This window comes from Spea bombifrons, chromosome 8 (assembly GCF_027358695.1).
Source record: "Spea bombifrons isolate aSpeBom1 chromosome 8, aSpeBom1.2.pri, whole genome shotgun sequence".
In the NCBI taxonomy this organism is placed as follows: Eukaryota; Metazoa; Chordata; class Amphibia; order Anura; family Pelobatidae; genus Spea; species Spea bombifrons.
In genome coordinates this window covers 28,893,445-28,913,540 of record NC_071094.1, presented here as the reverse complement: position 1 = coordinate 28,913,540, position 20,096 = coordinate 28,893,445, and positions in this window count along the sequence as shown.

The following is a 20,096-nucleotide window of genomic DNA, read 5'->3' as shown; positions in this document are numbered from 1 at the left end:
CAAACAGAGGAGACCGATGAGGAACTACGGATGATGGAAGCTGATGGAAGCAGATCGCACTTGCAAGTTGCTCAGAGGTCGGCTTGAGAATAATGCCATAACAGGAGCTGCAATGCCAGACAATAGCTGTTTTTAGGAAATAAGGAATTTATGGAAAATAAGGGCAACAGAAGAGACAATATTTGTGAAATTACAGAAACGGAACCATTTGTCAGATGTCTCCCTATTAATTAGCTGGTATTGGCAGAGCTTTGGTGCACCATCAAAGTAAGTGGGCACTACAGACTTGCCAAGCAATGGATTACATTCAAAATGTAAATACATTATTAAAGTATATGCCTAGGCATGGGAGATATTGTGTGATTACCTCAGCGGAAACCTTAAGGTCAGATCACTTGCTTCAATGTAAATATCACAAAAGTCGATAGAATTTAATGTAACTTTGCATTTGCTTAACTGCTAGTCTATTCTTCACAGAAAATGCATTGAACCATGACATTCCCCTGTACTGTGCTGCTTTTTTCTGTTGCTTGGATTGAATGCATATGAGTTATCAGGTACAGCTGTCTGCTGTAGCAAGAAGATATGCACACAGTTCCAATAGACTCACACTTCCCGCATTAGTTGGTATTGCTGGATGTTGTGTTCCTCTGGTAGCTCAATTAAAATTCTACTTTCTTTAGAAAGGTTATAGTAGATCTTGGTTCCTCGTGCAGCAGCAACATACCTTCAATGGTTCAATTATGATAATGAGGCAAGGAAGTGATAAGTGATAAGCAGCTCAATGCTGCACGTGTTCTGTTTGTAGAAAAGCTTTCCATTTACAGCTCCCTCGGGGTGAAGGGTGATAAAGGCTTGTTTTATTCCCTCCATACCTTACGTTTTAAGGACACAGACTTTGTGTAAATGTGGGGATGAGGGTTTTCAGTTTTTCCATTCCCTTCAATAACAGTAATTTTTCACGTTCTGATTTACAGGGTAACTAGCTCTATTTTGAATATATAAAAATGTATGTATATACTAGATATATATAATGTTCCAATATCATGGCACTCCATCTCATGGTTTACTCACCCAGGTGCTTTTGATTAGCAGAAATATAATCACATCTGAGTGCATCGGGTGTTTCTTTGATTATACACTGCAAAACTTTGCATAATATGTTGATACCTCAGAAATAAGAACAGTAATCTTAATACTTTGGGTAGCAATCCTTGATTTAACCTGGAAATTTGTAATAGCTACTAGCACTTAGTATCTAGCTCCTTCTCCCACTATTAAGAGAGCGTCTTATGTTTTGCAGCTTTCATTAGATTTATATAGCAGATCAACATAGCCTTTAATTTTAGTTTACCTGGTGAGCATAATGATCTAAACACAGGGCAGGCTGCAGCTCTTTTCAGTGGTTGAGATGCATGTAGGTGAAAAGCTCCAAACCTAAGTGTTTATATATTCCCTCTATGTGCTGGAAGTCCAAAATTGTGTTGTTATCTAGAGGTTGGTTGCATTCCACGATACCTGAACACTTCCAGGAGAAAAGGTCTAGGTTGTCTGTATTAAGTGTTAGTGATGACAGCGGCGTGACCAGTACCTTGTCACCCTCCTTATGTTAGGATATTTATTCTGTAGTCCCATATTCTGAAGGAGAGTGCTAAACTATGTAGTTTGTCTGGATTACTAGGTCTGTTTTTGGTTCACACCAAGCCAGTTGGCGAAGGGTATAAGGATGTATACAGGAGTTCTCCAGAAGCACCCATGTGGACAGTTCTGAGTTGTAGAAAGTGAAAATGTGTTGGGCAAAATTAGATGCATAGCAATGGGCTTTGAGGGTTGGCAAGCCTAACCCCCTCCAATCTCTTTGGCAGCTGAAATGCAAGATCTCTTCCCTTTCCAAATGAATTTTTGGAGATCTTTTTTGGTATTCCTCCAGGGCGTTCTTTTTAACTCTGATTTGGTGTGAAATAGATATAAGAATTTAGTTATGACTATCATTTTTACACTCTGACCATGGCATATTTTTTACACTCTTCCAAAGCTTAGGAAGTTGTGGATAAAGAGTTTATCCAGGTTTTTTGAGAGTTGAATTCCTAGGTAGGATATTGATTCCTGATTCTGGAGGCCATGGGCTCTAAGGCCACCACAAGATCAGTGGAGATAGAGGGCATCCCTGCCTTGTGCCATTGATAACAAGAAATGTATGTGATGAAAACCCCATGTTTAGGATTCTTGCTGACGGCACATTGTAAACGTCCATAATTGTTGCAATGAAAGGAAGCCAAATACTTGTAAAACTCTTTATATATATTTTTAGTATAGCCTATCCTTTTTGACGCTGAGTGACAGGAAGAGCGCTGGTGTCTTTTTGTTTGTTAATGAGATTTGTTATACTAACAAACTTTCTTGTGATGAGACTTGTCTCCCTCCAGCGGCAAAGGTAGCAGATCCTCCTGATTTCTCCAAATCAGTATTTATTTTGGCTTGTACATTTTTAGACTTTTCTTAGCACACAGAAAGGGAATTGTTGCTTGGGACAGCTTCTTTTCTCAGTTAGCAAGCATTTCCCAATTTGACTTCATTTGCCTTACTTCTTTGTAAGTCTTGTCACTAGGATGTGTTTATTTTATTTTTCACCACCTGTTGCATTAGTAGACTGTGTATCACTGCTTTGTGGGGTAGCCATATAGTAGAAGTAGGGCACTGGTCGTTATCATTAAAATTAAAGTAATTATTAATCTGATCTTAATGTGACGGTTACTGGCATATGGTCTGATATATATGATATATATAGATCGAAAAACGTTTTGTTGAGCATTTTATTTGAAAAGAAGCACATTAGTTGTTACTATGGTTAACAGTGTTTAGGATGACCAAATAAACTATTACTTTGACATCATCATCTGTTTTTGTGGTACTAATAACCCAACACACAACTGTTTTACATCTTTGCAAATATATCAAAATATTTTTCAATAAAACATTTCATGCAAACAAAGATGATATTACCAATCTAGCCATGAAGCATTGACGGTCTACAAAGCAATTTCCCTGTTAATTGTAATGAGCTTTTTCTCTTGAAGAATTAATCACTACAATTTATTTTCCCCATTGCTAACTAATAAGGGAAATAGTTTCCTCTTTACGTATTTATTATTAATTGGTTTTATGTTTAACTATCAGTTTCGGCAGTGCTGTTTAATTAATTGCCATGGACAGATAACCAGAGACAGAATTCTGCAGTGCAGAAAACTGTTTGTATGATTTTACATTCACACTGGACTCAAGGGAGAACATGCAAGGGGGTAAAAAGGAAATGCTCTCCAGGTCACTTTGGGGGTCTATTCACTAAAGGGTGTTGCAGGAGAGCTGAACACATGTTATCACTATGTATTATCAAAAAGGACTGACTTAGCACTGCATAACGCATAGACAATGTGATATAGCTATGCATAATGCAGAGCTAGTTTAGCACTTCCTATCGGAGAAGCTGGGGCTTGTCCTTCATAATGTGTAGTGATGTCAGGGATTTGAAATTTTCAACTCTCCTCCAAAGTCGCTCGTTAGTGAATAGACCCATCAGAATTGAAGACTTTGAGTAGCTGTCAAAACCGTTATTCTTCATCTCTTTTTGGTTTTGTAATTCCAAACTTAGCTACAATGGTGTCTAATGCAAACTAACCGATTCCTTTCTGCTATTTTGTTGGCCTCAGTGCAGCTGCAGGACAGGACTGGATGGATATTACTCAGTGTGTATTTGTGTTGTTTGTCAGATGTACTTGTCCCCTCGGATCAATGTTGGCAGTCTTCTCTGACTTCAATCGGTCAATTCACCGTATTATGCAGGTGTGAGCAACACTTAAATACAAATCCATTAATAAAGCCACAATGTAAATAAATAATTAAGTTGGAGCATGCAGCTACTGTATTAACTCAATTATCCTCTGTGTTTTCTCTATTTTATATATAATGGACTTAGTAAGTAAGCTTTGAATCCATATATAGAGAACATTAATCATTAAGGAATCTTGTCTTTCATTCAAGGCACTTAATGTAGCAACAAAGTGGATAGTCCTTGGTGTATGAGCAGCAAAGTAAAAGGAATTTACTGTATGCTGGTCCGTGTTTTCACTTGGGTTTCTTTTGTGATTGCCTTGAATGGCCCACTTGGGAAATATTGAACTTGCTGTAATTTGAACCTTTTTTTTTGCATTCTAATAACCAAGCTTCTCTTAGCAGCTTCTCTTGATATCCACGGGACAGCCCACCGACATCAGCAGGACCACCTACCAACACCACTGGACATCAGTGGGCAGTCCTGGCCATGTCCCAAAAGGGAAGGCTGCGGGTAGCTGGAGCTCAAAAGTTCCTAGGTATGTGTATGGGCATTAAAATACAATAATTATCCCTCTCCAATCCTGTTCCTCACTCTTTCTCAGGGGATGAGGATGGTTAGACATTAATGTATTTATAGGTTCTTTTGTGATTGCCTTGAATGGCTCACTTGGGAAATATTGAACCTGCTCTAATTTGAACCATTTTATTTGCATTGTAATAACCAAGCTAAAAAGGATTTCTCTTAGCAGCTTCTCTTGGTAGCCCTTCTCATAAGAACTGGGCATTGTGTTGAAAATGACCTAGGTGTACTATTTCGGAAGTCATCTTAAAGGTACCCCATGTGTATGAACCATGGGGAGCCAATACTAAAGCAGTTCAAATTCAGCAATATAACTAAAGCCTGCAGTGATCGTCTTTCTCATATATATTTTAATAGGCTGCACAAGGTTTGTTTACTGCGCTACTTATATTCTTTCACCTAAAAGGTACATTTAACAAGATATATGAAAAAAGACTTGAAGAAATAGAGCTTTTATAATTGGCCCTTGCTTTATATGGCAGAGAGGCATGGAAACCACAATACTGATAAACGTATAGTTGTGCTCAGAGAGCTTTAAAGCCGCAGTTCCCCTCTGCGTGATCTTGACTGTAAATTGATGCCTGAAAGTGGACAAAATATTTATTGATGAATAAATTGTAGCAAAAGAACTGTTAATGAATTAGCAAACTTTAGTATTTTTTACATTAGCAATGACACATACTTGCATATATAAGAATGTGGGTTATTAAGAAAAAGTAATACTTGTACAAAAAGTAAATAATTGTTCAGCAGCCAATGATTTGGTCCAATCAGCTGGGAAATTCCTTTGGTTACTATGGTGATAAAAACACTGTACTAAAATAATTAAACATTATTCTGAATATATTTATTCTTATAATAGAAAGGCGTACTGCTATGTGTCTAATAAGGTTCTTCACAACCATATTGTATGAAACAACAATGTCACTGGAAATTTGGAGTTGGGGCCTGTAATAAATGGGAACCTGGACAGTTCTTAGACCAGTGCCTTCTCTTTCTCAATCCAAAATCTGCAGGCATCCATAATTGAATCTTCATGTGGAAGCGTGATGCAGAACAGCTATAATGGGGCTCCAAAGCTCGTTGTGGGCTTCAGGAAAAAGTGACCCTCCTGCTGATCTTCTGGATAGGGAGGTACAGATTTTTTTTTGTGGCTCTCCAAGCACTCCTAACAAGAGGGGACAAGGATTTTGCCTTTCTTGTAGGCCTTCTGGCTGCTGTTGGGTGAGAAGAAAACTGGGGCGCTGTCCACTGTGGCTCACTTTGTGACACAGGGCAAAACCTTGGGCACTAAACAAGAAGTTCATGAATTCCATTTGTCTCTAACAAGCATTATAAAGCCTCACTGAAGCATACATTCCATGTTATATTAAAGTTTCACTTCTTAATGTATCCTTTTTATATCCAGTAAATAAATGTTCATATTAAGAGCTTCAAGGACACAGCCTTCCTAGGTTTGTAAATGTCCTGGAATGAGTCAGGATGCCAGAGGTTAATATTTCACTTGAGCTGTCCAAACTGTTGGTGTCTGGGAAATGAAAGCCCATGCTCTTGAACTATGACAGGCTTCTATTCTGTAGTGTGGGGGCTCATCTCTATGTCTTGCTGTGAGTTAAGTATTGTTTTTTGCCTCCAGTTAATCTCTTTGGAGCATAATTACCCGCTGTCTCACTATTGTGAACCCAACTGTGGAAAGAGAGATTATTGTAGCTCCTGTGATATATGCAGCTTTACAAACTCAAAGTTATTGAGCTAACAGAAGCACATACTTTTCTAAAATAATGTATTTGTTTTTGTATCTCATTTTAATGAATGTCTGCCTGCCATTTATCATAAAACCTGTGGTATTATTGCTTCTGCATCTGAAAGGAATCATTGAACAGCCTTTGAGATTTTCTGATGTAACATATTTTTTTTAAAGAAACAAAACCTGCAGGTTGTCTGTGGCAGTATGTGTTTAATACTTCTTGTTTAATTCTTTTAACGTGAATCTCATAATCAAGGAGGGTAAATATTAACATAAAGAAGACATGAAACCTATTTATGGTGGGTATGGGCATACCTGGGAACTCTCTGGATGAAGCACCACTTCTCTGGTTCTCTGTGTCAACACCCCAATCCTCCCGGTCGCGGGGTCCACTTCCTGCCCATTTTCCGTTTACATGGGGGTATTTCCCGTAATGGCAGCGGGAACGCCCACCGACATCAGCGGGACCACCTGCCGACATCACTGGACCGCCCAAAGTCAGCAGGACCTCCCGCTGACATCAGTGGGCAGTCCTGGCCATGTCCCAAAAGGGAAGGCTCCGGGTAGCCAGAGCTCAGAAGTTCCCAGCTATGTGTATGGGAATTAAAATACAATAATTATCCCCCTCCAATCCTGTTCCTAACCCTTTCTCAGGGGATGAGGATGGTTAGACATTAATGTATTAATAGGTTTTGCTTTAAGCACAGGTTATTTTTTCCAGTTGCTAAATTAGACTGTAGGTAAGTTTCTTGTTTAAGGAAGTTCAACTTTATTGAAAGGGTGGCAGGTAAGTGCCCTTAAAGTCTATATCTCCATGTTTTCTATATTTACCCTGCTTCTTAAAAAGACAAAGTCCCGTGATCTAATTTAATAGATCAGACACATTAACTATTTGTCTATTTGTTGTGTATCAATCAATTGCCCAGAAACTAGCATTATTTGTGCTCATATTATGTCAATAGTCGAAAGTTATAATGGATCATGGACAGAGCAAAATGATGGATGGTAATTTATTTAGACAGTTGATAATAGAATAGGCTATTAAAAAATGAAGATAAAATTAGATAATATGAGTATTGATCAGCAATGTAACATTTGTGCAAAGAATTCAAAAGCATTATTTGAGCAACCTTTGAAGCAGCAGAAAAAAATATTGTCCATCTATAAATGAAATAAAGACGTAGAAGCTTGAGGAATCAGCTCATTTCCAGTTAAGCTTTTATTACTGGTAGTTGGTATTTAAATTAAAAAATATGAACTAGACTAAATGTTTCTTAGTCGATAGGATTAAGAGCTTCATATTCCTATATTGATGTAATTGTAATAGTGCTGTATTTAACTCAGCCAGTAATAATAGGGTAACTCCATTACACATATCCTTGGAGTAATTAGGAGATATCTTTATCTCATCCTATTTCTTCTAATGCATGTATAGCCAGAGTGTATGGCATATTCCCTCCTCTAGGAGGAATTCATAGCGTACTAGCAGGCTCTGGGGGATGGTGGGTTCTGTATCATCAGAGGCATCTTTACTACAAGCAGTGGATTTATTTTCACATATTCACAAGCATTTTTAGCGTGTATAGCATGTGTATACATAAATAGGAGTGTCCCTTCATAAATCATTGGTGGACCATGTAGATCAATGGGAGCCCTAAATAGCTGTTTGCAGTCCCAGAAAGAATTATAATGTGCATAGAAACAGCTAAAAAATGGGGTCTAGTTATGTTAAACTCAACTCAACTTACACTATATGTGAACACCTGACCATCACACCCGTTGGACATCCCATTGGACATTCCATTCCAAAACCATGGGCATTAATATGGAGTTATAGCCTTTGTGGCCACTCCTCTTGGAAGGCTTTCCACAAGATTTTGGAGTGTGTTTGCTGAAACTTGTGCCCATTCAGCCAAAAGAGCATTTTTGAGGTCAAGCACTGATGTTGGCAAGAAGACCTCGTTTGGCGTTCCAATTTTTCCCAAAGGTGTTCCATGAGGTTAAAGTCATGGCACTGTGCAGACCACAGGAGTTCCTCCACACTCCTCCAAACTAGTCAAATTACATATTTATGGACCTTGCTTTGTGTACAGGGCCACAGCCATGCTGGAACAGGAAAGTACATTCACGGGTGCCAAAAGGTTGTAATCATAAGACTTGGGCACCAGGGGGCTCTTCGCCTTCGTGCTCGTCTTCGTAAAAAAAAATTCTTCGGATTCCGCGAATATTCGTCCGTTCCTGTCTTCTCTTCGGGCGAATATTCGTGGACATTCTTCGTGTTTGTTTTTTCTTTGTTTTTTCCGGTTAAGAGGTTAATACGGGGTTAACGCGTAGCGCAACAGCTCTGGCGCCAGTAGTTTAAATGTGCATATCAGCAACTCTATTGGTCGCCAGCACACTAGCATATATAGCTAATATATTCTCGGGCAGAATATTATGCTGAGGGCAGCATTCTGTCCGATGATATATAAGCCATATGTGGTAGTGTGTTCATTTTCATTTATTAATTATTTAAATAAAATATATCCCCATGATCCGCTGGTCTCGTCGCTGCAACAGTTAAATGTCCGCACTCGTGGACATTAATTCTGTTGAACTTGCAAACTCTTTTTTTCTATTTATTTTGGGGGGGTTTTGTATTAAACTGTTAGACGAAAGGATCATGGGAATATATTTTATTTGAATAAATGCAAATGTTGTGTTTGCTCACAGCACTTGCTGTATCATATGCACCATCATCACTCTAGAAAGTATAAAAATAGTTATTAATGCATTTAAATCTTTCCTGAAACATCTGATGTCTCCCACACTTGCTGAACTAACCTAAACTAAGTAAATTATTTTGACATCTTCTGACATAATAAATCACATGTAATAGCATGAAAACATGTCTGCTGTAATGTTATTAGGATATGAGCTAGTTTGCTGATTAAGATATTTTCCTGTCGGTTTACAGTATGCAACTTAAAATGCTGTGTCATGTGAATAGACCAACAACTCGCATACCTACAACAACTGCCCTTCAAAAAACACATTTTACATAGTTACAGTACATAGTTGCATAATTTGAAAATGTTCTGCACTTTTAAGTACCCTAATCTGTTGATCCAAAAGAAGGGGAAAACCCCAGATTATCTAATATTGTCCCAAGAGATAAAAAAAAAATTCCTTCATGACACCTTTTTGACTCCTTGGCTTCTTCTATGGGTCACTATTACCTATGCCAACCTTAAATGTGTGTTTGCTAGAAAGTCATCCAACCTTTTTTGAAAGTATTAACTGTATCCACTAAAACCACTTCGCTTGGTGGTGCATTCCACATTTCAACTGTTGAGACTATAAACATAGTTTCCAGGGTTTCCCCTGTTTGTAAGTTCTATGAGAAAAATTTCAAATAAGAAAAAAGTAGATCTCCTGGACACTCTTTAAACTAATGGGGGCTGTAAGAGCCCCTTAGTCCCCTACCATAGGTGCAGAGTGGTGCCCAGGAGAGGCACGAAGGCTCCTCCTGTGTCAACTGGAATAGAGTGGTTAAAATGTTTAAACCTTGATGCCAAACCACGCCACCGACTTTACTCAGAAGCATTGATTGAGTGTTTGGTATAACATTGTAAGGCACAAAAATGATTGTATTTTAATCAGGCAATTCCTGTAAGATCTCTTTACTGCCTTGAATATACTTAAAGACATTAATCAAATACCCTTGTATTCAACTGTTATTAAGCAAAAACAAGCTAAATTAGAAAGTCTGTCCTTGTTACTTTCATTGTCTATAACATTAATAATTAATTATTTTTCCCGGAATCTCAACTCTTGTTGTTTTTCTTTTAATCATATTATGTGGATAGTGTATCTTTTATTGATTTAACAAATAACTATTTACTGTTATAGTTTGTAAGGTCATAAGACTAGATCCATCTTTTCCTCTTAGGATGTCTTTGCATGTAGTATACGTTTTCGGTCATTGGTAATTTTCACCGCCCCCTGTTGTGATAACGCTATAGAATCTGGTGGCACTCAATAAATAAATATAATGTAACTAACATTTTTGCTTGTATATCAGAATATTTCTGAAACTTTCTAAAATCAATTGTATAGCATGAGCTATCCTTTTAAAAATGCACAGGAATTGCTAACTTACTAGCGCAACATTTACTGAAAATGGAGTACTTGGAGCAATAAGGATCTATTCACATAATCACATTGGATTATTCAATAAAATGTACAAGTGTGCAAATAACATAAATGGGGTTTATTCACTTAAGTGGGAGTTGGAAGGGAAGTTGTGTTTCAACTCCCTATATAAGCATTATAAAGGTCAATATCTGGTAATTTCTCTACAAAAAAAGGCTGACCTGGCTCTGTAACTAGGTAATAATGTAACTTTCACAGATTTAAATATGTTTTAACAGGGCCATCAAAAGTATTTTTGGAGCAGAAGCTGCCCCTCTTTAATGAATAAAAACCAAAATACATATAAATACATATAAAATTGAGTTTCTTTACCTGTGGCAAGAATATTGTGATGGGCTGTTACCCTTAACAGTATTTTGGGTATATGGGCTTGTTTTTGGTTACAGGTAGAAAATGATCTCTGATTGTTTTCACAAAAGTAGTTTTGTTATTCTGATCACGGGTAATCTTGAATTAGTGGGCATCAAGTATAATTGCTATTCAATAATCAATCTGAATCCTAGGGAATGCCACTGTTCCTTAAAAGTCCATTGGCAAATAGCTGCATTGATCTACAGTATTATGCAAATGTTTTAGGCAAGTGTGAAAAAATACTGTAAAGTTAAAAGGTCCAGTTAAAGGTCTGTACAAGTGACTTTATTGGTCGTTCGTACGGACTTTTAACTGTTGGAGCAGGGAGACCACTGGTCTCTGCTGGCCAAGTTGCACCAAGTTAACCCCAGACAGCTAACCTACGGATTTCCGCTACCGTTTTCTATGCAGCATCGCAGGGGTTAATGGGAGCTGAAATCCGTAGGTTCGCCGTCAGCAGTTAAAAAGGCTGTGCGAGTGAGCCTATTGGTCGCCTGCAGGGTCCTCCTCTGACATGCCAGAGGAGGACCCTGCAGGCGACCAATAGTCGTTCACACGGCCCCTTAACCCCTGACGGCGAACCTACGGATTTCCGGTTCTGTCAACCCCTGCGATGCTGCATAGATAAGGTAGGCTAGATGGGGAAGGGACCAGGGAGATTAGTAGACGAAGACGAACACAAAGATTCTTCGTTATGTGCATCTTCGTCTTCATGTACGGTTTACCGCCGCTATCTTTGGGACGAACAACGAAAACGCACTCTTCATGTTTGTTTTCATGTTCGCCCGAATACGAATGCACAAGTCTACTCCAAAGGTAAAAAAAAACTGACAAGCAGAGACAAAGCAAATAACGATACGGGCAAAGGGGACAAGACACTACCAGTGAGGAGCTGGTATAACCAAGCAATGATGGAATTGCTTGGTGCACTTTTCTAGGGTCATCCATTATTGCAATAGTGCTAATGGATGATGTTATGAGCATTCCAAATGTATATTCATGGTTTTTAGGCAGTGCTCCCCTTAACAACCTTTCTGACGGAACAATTGCTGAAGGACAATAAACACTTAATACTGTGATAAGCCTACTGAAGCCATTTGTAGATGAACCTACCCTAAATCCTATGCCAAATTCCACCTATCATGTAATGGTCTCTAATAATTTGCATTAGCGACACCTTGCTGATATGTTTGCAACTGCCAAATATAGCTTTCTATTGACTCATCAAGAACAAAATGCATATCAATACTGTTAGTAATTGTCAGTGTAAGGAAGCTGTGATTAGTAGTAAATGCCTGAACTGTCAAGAGCTTTTCAATCTCATCACAATGCAGATTGCATGTCAATGGAGCTGACCTCTCTGACCTTCAACTTGCTGCATGTTCTTGTAAAGCAGCAGAAAAAGTCAGATGTAATAGAACACAGCTTAGTAAAGATGGTTCCTAACATTTCAATGTTTATTGTGAACAAAGTAGGATGAACAACCCATAAATTTGCTAAAATGTGTGTTCAGCTTTTTGGATGTTGTTAATATGCTCTATAAAAATTCAGTTCAATTAAATGTACTTCTCCCATCTGCAACTAAAATGATATCTTTGTTTATCTCTCTAATTATATAAGCAGAATTAAATAGCTTCCCACAAAATGTAAGCAATTCTATGCCGGAAGCTTCCCCAAAATGTGGTTTCATGTATGGGAATATAATCAACTGCTCACAACTGGTTAAAATAAGGTACAGTTTTTGAGGGAGTTCATTTTTAATACATGGATACATTTAAAGGTTTATTAAAGAGACAGTATAATGTCCCATGCATGAACAGTGCATATTTAAGTTTTTTTTTTTTAAAAAAAAAAGCACTGCCCTTTTAAAAAAATAAAGCTCCAGATCGGTGGTCTACTGCTCAGTCTGCAGTCTTAGTTTGGCGGTTTGAAGCAGCCAATCACTGAGAGGAATTAGCTCCCATTAAAATCAAAAGGAGTGCTTTCTGTGTATGTGCCCAGGGGGGTCTTGTTACACCGGCTGGAAATCTCACGTGAGCCAGCCCTGAAGCTCGCTGGTAATGAGCATATCAATCATGTACTGGTAAGCAGGAGATGTTTTGGGCCAAATGTATCTCCTGCATGCCAAGGAAAATGACAGTTTCATCCGTCCTTCACCCCACACCTAAGATCAGGTAGGCTACTTCATTTTGACATTTATATTTGCAATTCTGTTTTAAGATTCATCAACAGATCTTTTCTTTGGATTAACTCACTGATGCCATCTTCTTAAAAGCGTGCGCTATGGTACGTCCCTGCTCAGGAGCTTTTTAGCTATCTTATGTCATTAGAGAGGAAAACATATCAATGGACATATCAGCCCAGAACCAAAACGCAAACTTCCTCTGCATGAAGGAACCAACAACGATATTTGTTTCACGGGCCTCATGAGAGGGGTCTGGTTGGTATCTCTCCACACACAAGAAAGCTAAGAATGTCCATGTCTCGACTCACCTTACGACTTGAGGTGGGTCCCAAGAAATCCCTGAATGGAGAAATACCAAATAATTAGTAACTAATAAGTTATGTATTAGAGTGATCTGAGGTGTGATTTTCTCAGTATACATTTTTACTTCTGGGCACCTGGCCCTGAATATTTTCTGGGAGGATTGTCAACACTTAATTAGTAGCTGTAAGATCTTAAAAGCTTAACAGGTTTAAAAGGTTGCCCAGATTTTCTGGGAATTTTGCCCAAAATTCCATTAGATCCTATTGACCATTGAAATGTAACAGCTGCTAGTTAGCTGCAGGCTAGAAAAGTTGGAAAAAAAAAAGAGGGAGTACTCAGCTACAGCTCGTTTTCCTAGATTGACATCCATTACAATTAACAATGTACTGTAAGAATCCAAATGCCATTCCCCCACCATTATCATCATTCCGTCCTACTATCATTTCTATACTCTCCCATTATAGACCCCCTTAGGGGACACACACTCTTTCACTAACACATACTTTAACAAACTTGCATGCACACACTCATGATACACATGTTACTGCACTCATTACCCTTAAGGTACAATTAAAATAGCGTTAATACAACAAGTTTCCAAATACTATTAAGAAATAAAAGCACTGTAATCCACCTCCTGACAACCGATATTGTATTTTTATCTTTTTCTGGACATTAGGGGACATTGTTCACTGATAGTGGATAGCTGTGGCTCCCATGCTTTGCTTCTACCTCTCCTCCTACCCCTTAACAACTAGCGCAGGCATATACAAAATTTCCCATTACAGACATGTACACAAGCATGCTAACACATACACATTCACTGTAATAGTTTAACATTTAGACATGAAGATTATAGTTTTACTAACACATACATTATATCCTATATTACATTTATTTTCATATTTAAACTTTTGCTTGTTGATTATGTAGTTTAACAATGTATAAACTTTCTCGAAATATAATGGTTGTTTGTTTTTTCCATGACCTATTCAAGGTAACATTGTGTAAAATATTATTTTAGAACTTGACTAGGCCTGATATAGTATTAGTATAGGCCCCAAAACCTTCCCATTTAATATAGGCAAATTATAAAAATGTTGTAAAAGATGAAAATAAGAGGAATATGGGGAGTCAGTTAATCACATAACTCTTGGAATATCCACATATCAACACATAGTTAAAATCATATTCATATTCAGATTAATTCTCATATTTAACTGTTCAGTGTACATATTTGGTGTTTGTTATAGCACTGTTCATATAACTATTTGAATTCATCTATCTAAATATATATTCAGCTTGTATTGTCTAATGCTCTGATTTTTACAAATGTTATAATTGCGCAAGAATTCATATTGTTCATCTTTAATGCTTTGATTAAACAAACTTGTTATTGTCTTTCATTTTGAATATTATGATACAAATTACTTTCACTGCCCATTCAGCTGAGATAAATATATGGGGGGGCATTTTTAATTTGGGAACAAATGCGGTGCCCGCATTCATTCTTATTCACTCTTACTCATTCTCTCTCCCACTCTCATTCTTGTTCAATCTCTCTAAATGTTTCCCTACCTTCTCTGTCGACCACTTTCGTATCTTCTTGTTCTTCATCTTCTATCTTCTCTCTTTCATCTTCTCTATTTTATCTTTTATTTTCTATCTGGATCCCCATCTCTGCGGACATAACCTGGCGCGAAATTCCGCCAAAATGGAAGCGGCTTCCCTGACATCCACTTGCCCGATCCTCCAATCACCTTAGACAAAATTGCAGGACTTTCGGTGAAGTCCTCTCCCCCGATTGGAGGATCAGACATAACCTGATGGCACCTTTAAGTGAACTACTGACACAATGGCACTTCCACCCAATTCTAGGATCGGGCAAGAAGTTCCCACCAAGTTATGTTCAATCATCCAATCAGGTGAGTGGACGTCACCAAAAGTGCCCCCATTTTACCCTAAGGTGAGCTTCCTCGTGAAAGTTCAAGCCAGGTTATGTCCACAGAGATGCGGACAAGGACAGAAGATAATAGAGAGGAGATCAAAGATAGAGGATAAAAAGATGAAGAACAAGAAGATGTGGAAGTGGTTCGGCGGAAGTGGTGGTTAAACTTCTCTACACAGCTATTAACTTTATGTATCACTAGATACACAAATAATTCCTTTAATATGGTAGACTGAACTAGTAGAATGATAAAACTTCTCCAAGTAATAAAAGTCCTCAAGCTGTCAATAAATACATTAGATTTCATTTAAACGCATAGAACAAAGTATTTGATACATTCTATAACACAATGAACCATAGGTTCAATCCAACTAATATTTTACACAGGTTGCAGAGAATATATTGTAATATTTTAGTCTTCTGTGTCTCAAAACTTTTTGTGTAGAACTTGTCAATTACTGGATTAATCAATAAAATGCTAAGAGCAGCTGAGTGCTAATTACTTAAAATGTCACCAAAATTACACCAGCCCCCAAAATGTATGTATTAATTTTCCTCCCACAAAGGTTGTGATCTGTGCTTTTTGCTTGTCTTTGCAGGGCATACATTACTGTAATATAATTTTTTCTTTCAGTCACCAAGGAAACAAACAACGTGAATTCTCTGTACTGGGTATTATTTTAACCACAGTGTTGTTTACAATACCATTTTTTCATTAATTCTTGTCCATTTCATTAAATATATTTCCGTTTCAACTTTTACTTTCCTTTGTTGGAAATGTATTTTAAACACGTACATTTCACCAAACCTCCTTCTGATATCTTCTTATACTACCATGCTGCAAATAATTATATTCTTATAATAAAAAGTAATGTCCTTGAGTTTTCAATAGCTACGACTGATTTAGATGCCTATGTAAGCTGCTACTTGCATTGGATTCTTGCGTACATGAAGAATACAAGGCATCCATTCATTCATAATGAAAGTCTTGCGAATAACTGGGAACCGCCATTCATGGCAATCCACCCTATAGCTGAATAACTGTTATTTTTATGGGTTTTTTAATTATAATTTTTGTCTTTTTTTACCCTCCCCCTTTACTAAGGCTGCTGATTTTTTTCTGACCAATGAGAAGCACTCACTTTACATGACTGGAGCATCTCGTTGAGTAATTAAATATAGCTTTTTTTCAACTCGTGCAGCTGTCAGGTTGGTGTTTTTTATTTACAGTAACTATATTGCTATATGAATGTTCTGTCTGCATTTTCACAAAATGGTTTAATCTAATGAACAGAAAAGTCATTTCTTCGTATATCTGTCTACTTGTCCAGTATTACTTTTACTGAGTGTCTGTGGCTCATACCTGGGAGCTTTCTTGGTTTCCAGGTGAGCTTCTTCTTTCTGAACAGATTCATGAAAATTATAATCATATACACATTATTTATCTTTCTTATGATTATACTGGGAGACCACCACACAATGTGGAGGAACTATGTATAATGATAGAAGCACAGATTAGTTTGAAACTGCCAGAAAATGGATGGTTTTCCACCCCCAAGAGACCTTGACAATTAGAGGTAGGTAACGGTCTGCCTGCTCGCAGACTTTGGTTACGTCAAGAAAGAGGTATTGATTTTGGTTAATCAATGGATGAGTAATAGTCACTTTCCTATATGAGATGACTCAGTACATGTAGAAAAACAAAAAACAATTTTGTAAGGGATATATTACATGAATTACAGCTGGCTTTTATGAAAGGTTCATATTAGAGAGATTTTATCACCATCACCATAACCCATTTCCACACATGTTTTCCATCATCATTATTATTATTATTATCAGTAGTAGTATTACCTTTTATTTATATAGTGTCAACAATTTATGGAGCGCTTCTAGCAATACTTAATTTTAAGGGGTATGACAAAACACAAATTGACAAACTGAACATTAGGTAGAGAGGGCCCTGTTCACAAGATTGCAATCTAGAAGGAATGGTGTGAGGAGAAACATAAGGTATGGAGAAAGTGGAGAGGTAGTGTGGGAGTTGTATAAGGGCAGGTAAGTTCTTGCAGAGATTGTTTCTCTGAAGAAGTGGGTTTTGAGATTTTTCTTGAATATTGAGAGGAAGAGTGAAAGCCAGACATTAGGTGGAAGTGAGTTCCAGAGGTACGGGGCAGCACTAGTGAAGTCTTGTAAGCGGGAAAATGAAGAAGTGATAAGTGAAGAGGAAAGCCTTAGACCATTGGAAAAACACAAATATCTAGTAGGGGAGTATTTTGTTATGAGGGCAGAAAGGCATGGAGAAGCAGTATTATGGAAGGCTTTATATGTTAGCACAACAATTTTAACTTTAATTGTTAAGGTTATAGTGAAGTAAAACATTGTGTAAGGAAGATGATTTTGGATTGCAGAGAGAGTCCAGACAGAGGAATGTCAACCAGAAATAGTCAAGGTGGGAAATGATAAAGGGAATGTTCCAGGGTTTTTGTGGCTTCTAGGTTGAGGAATGGCAAATGCAAGAGATATTTTTCTAGATGCAAGAGGTGGGATTTGGCATAGGACTAAATGTGAGGGTTGAAGAAGAGGTTTAAATTGAAGAGGACCTCAAGGCATTGGGCCTGGTTAGTGGGGAATATAGTTGTGATGTTAATGAAGAAAGATAAATCAGGTACTGGTGTGGAGATGGAAAGAGGGGAGATAATGAGTTCAGTTTTAGATAGATTAAGTTTCAGGTAGCATTGTGACATCCTTAAAGAAAAAGCAGACAAGCAGTTGGTAATATGAGACATAAGAGACGGAGAGACATCAGGTGAAGACAGGTAGATTTGAGTATCATGCATGAGCCAAGGGAGTTGATTAGTTTTTCAAGAGTTAAAGTATAAAGAAAGAACAACAGGGCTGATCCTTGCGGGATACCAACAGAAAGTGGAAAAGATGAAGATGTCTTGTCAGAGAGGCTGACAGAGAAAGAATGGTTAGACAGATATGAGGAGATCCAGGAGAAACCTTTATCTCATATATCTACAGAAAAAAAGTGAGTAAAGTGAATATATTACACCAAAACAAATTTTAATGCTAGCTCAACCAATAACAGATAACAGCTTAACAGGCTACTGTAAAGAGCATCCCCACTCAGGGCCATCTCAAATTGTAGCTCACTTGTGCCGCCATAGAGGAAAAATCTCCACCAGCGTATCAGTCTAATACCACCCACAAGGCTGGCCCAAAACCAGAATGTGAGTCAAATTTCCTGTACATAAAAGACTAATAAAACTGTTTTTTAACCCTTAATCCCGATTTATAAACACAAGTCTGTTAGTAATCATATTTTATTGTGTCAAACTAAGCATATCAATTTTGATTTTAATTCACAGATTTAAAGGTTGGATGCACCATAATAATTTTCCAAATAAAAAGGCAATGAGTGTCATAGAAAAACAACAGAAAATCAGCGAAAAACGCCTGGGATTCTGTCCAAAGCAGGTTTCGTCTTCATTGCTCAGCTGAGAATCCTCAGTCTACGGTCTTTGCTTCTGATATTTGTGGCTCTTGTTCCCCCAGCTGCAGATCATGAAACAGAAAGATATTGGTTGGGAGGTAACTTCCGTTGTTTTAGTACAATTTATAGCTATATATCAGAGAGGAATACGTATAAGCAGTTTTATGGGCATGGATTTGGCTTTGAGACACTGAGAAGGTTTAGAGCTGAATGCCCCTACGGAAATGAGCTTGTTGGAGATTCTTAAGTGTGTTTATCTGGCATATGGCCATCCTCTCTTCTCTTCTTATTATACTTTTCATCATTCTGGGACTAAGGCAGAAATGTGCAAAACTGTAATTTAGAGGATTTCATCCCATATGCTCAGATGTCCGATGAGGACAAATGGTTTAAAAAGAAAATACAGTATATTGTTACTGCATCAAGTACATAAAATAAAAACGGATAATTTAGTCATTCAAATTTAATTTTATTTACGGTTAGTTTTATAGATGAAATTTATATAAACTACTTTACATTTTATATTTTGAAGGGGACTAAGGAAATATTTACCATGCAATTAAATGCTAGTCCAATCAGTCCTCTGGGCGTCCATTAACATGCCAAGATTCATGTATATTCCTGCCTGAAAATTAAATAATTTATAGATTTATATTTAATTCATATGTTTAAAACTGTGGGCCCCAGGGAACTACATAAGGAATTTTAAATCCAGTGGGGCTTTTAGTAAAACACTGTCAATCCTATACTATGTATAGATACTGTACATGTGCTCCACAAAAATATCAAAAATGTTAATCAAAAACATTTTTAGTTAGAACATCATGTCAGAGAAGATGCTACCGTATAAGCTGATTAAGCAGCTGTTTAGTGCACAGAAATAGTTAGATCACTATGTTTATATGAAACATCCCTGATGTTATCGACACCTTGTATAACAGTAGATAATGAAATGGCAGGTGACACGATATCTAATGCTTTGGCGAGAGAAAAAACACCATGTAAAAAGGATCAAAACAATGGGGAGAGGAAGATATTTCACATTTCTTAGCGATATTGTGATAATGCGCTTATACACACACAAACACATACATGTAAGTAGTCAACACTTTCCTAACCAATATGGCAGCCCTACATATCTATCACCTAAAGGGACAAAAAAAACAACTCATATTTAGCAAAGCTGAATCATTTATCTAGCATCACAATATAAATTGACACCAGAATGGTAAACATTTCAACATTTCAAATAACTAAAGGGGATGTCTTTGCTTTAGATATTGTGGATAGAGGTATGACTAGAGGGCAGAGCTTTACTAATGGATGTAGATTTGGGCACCTACTTGCGACAGGGCCAGGTTAAGTGGAGTTGCCCGGGACCTCTTGTCCCCGGGCAGAGACAGATATTTTCGTGGAACTCTGGGTCGGGTTGTCTGGGGGCAGTTTGCACAAAGTGTT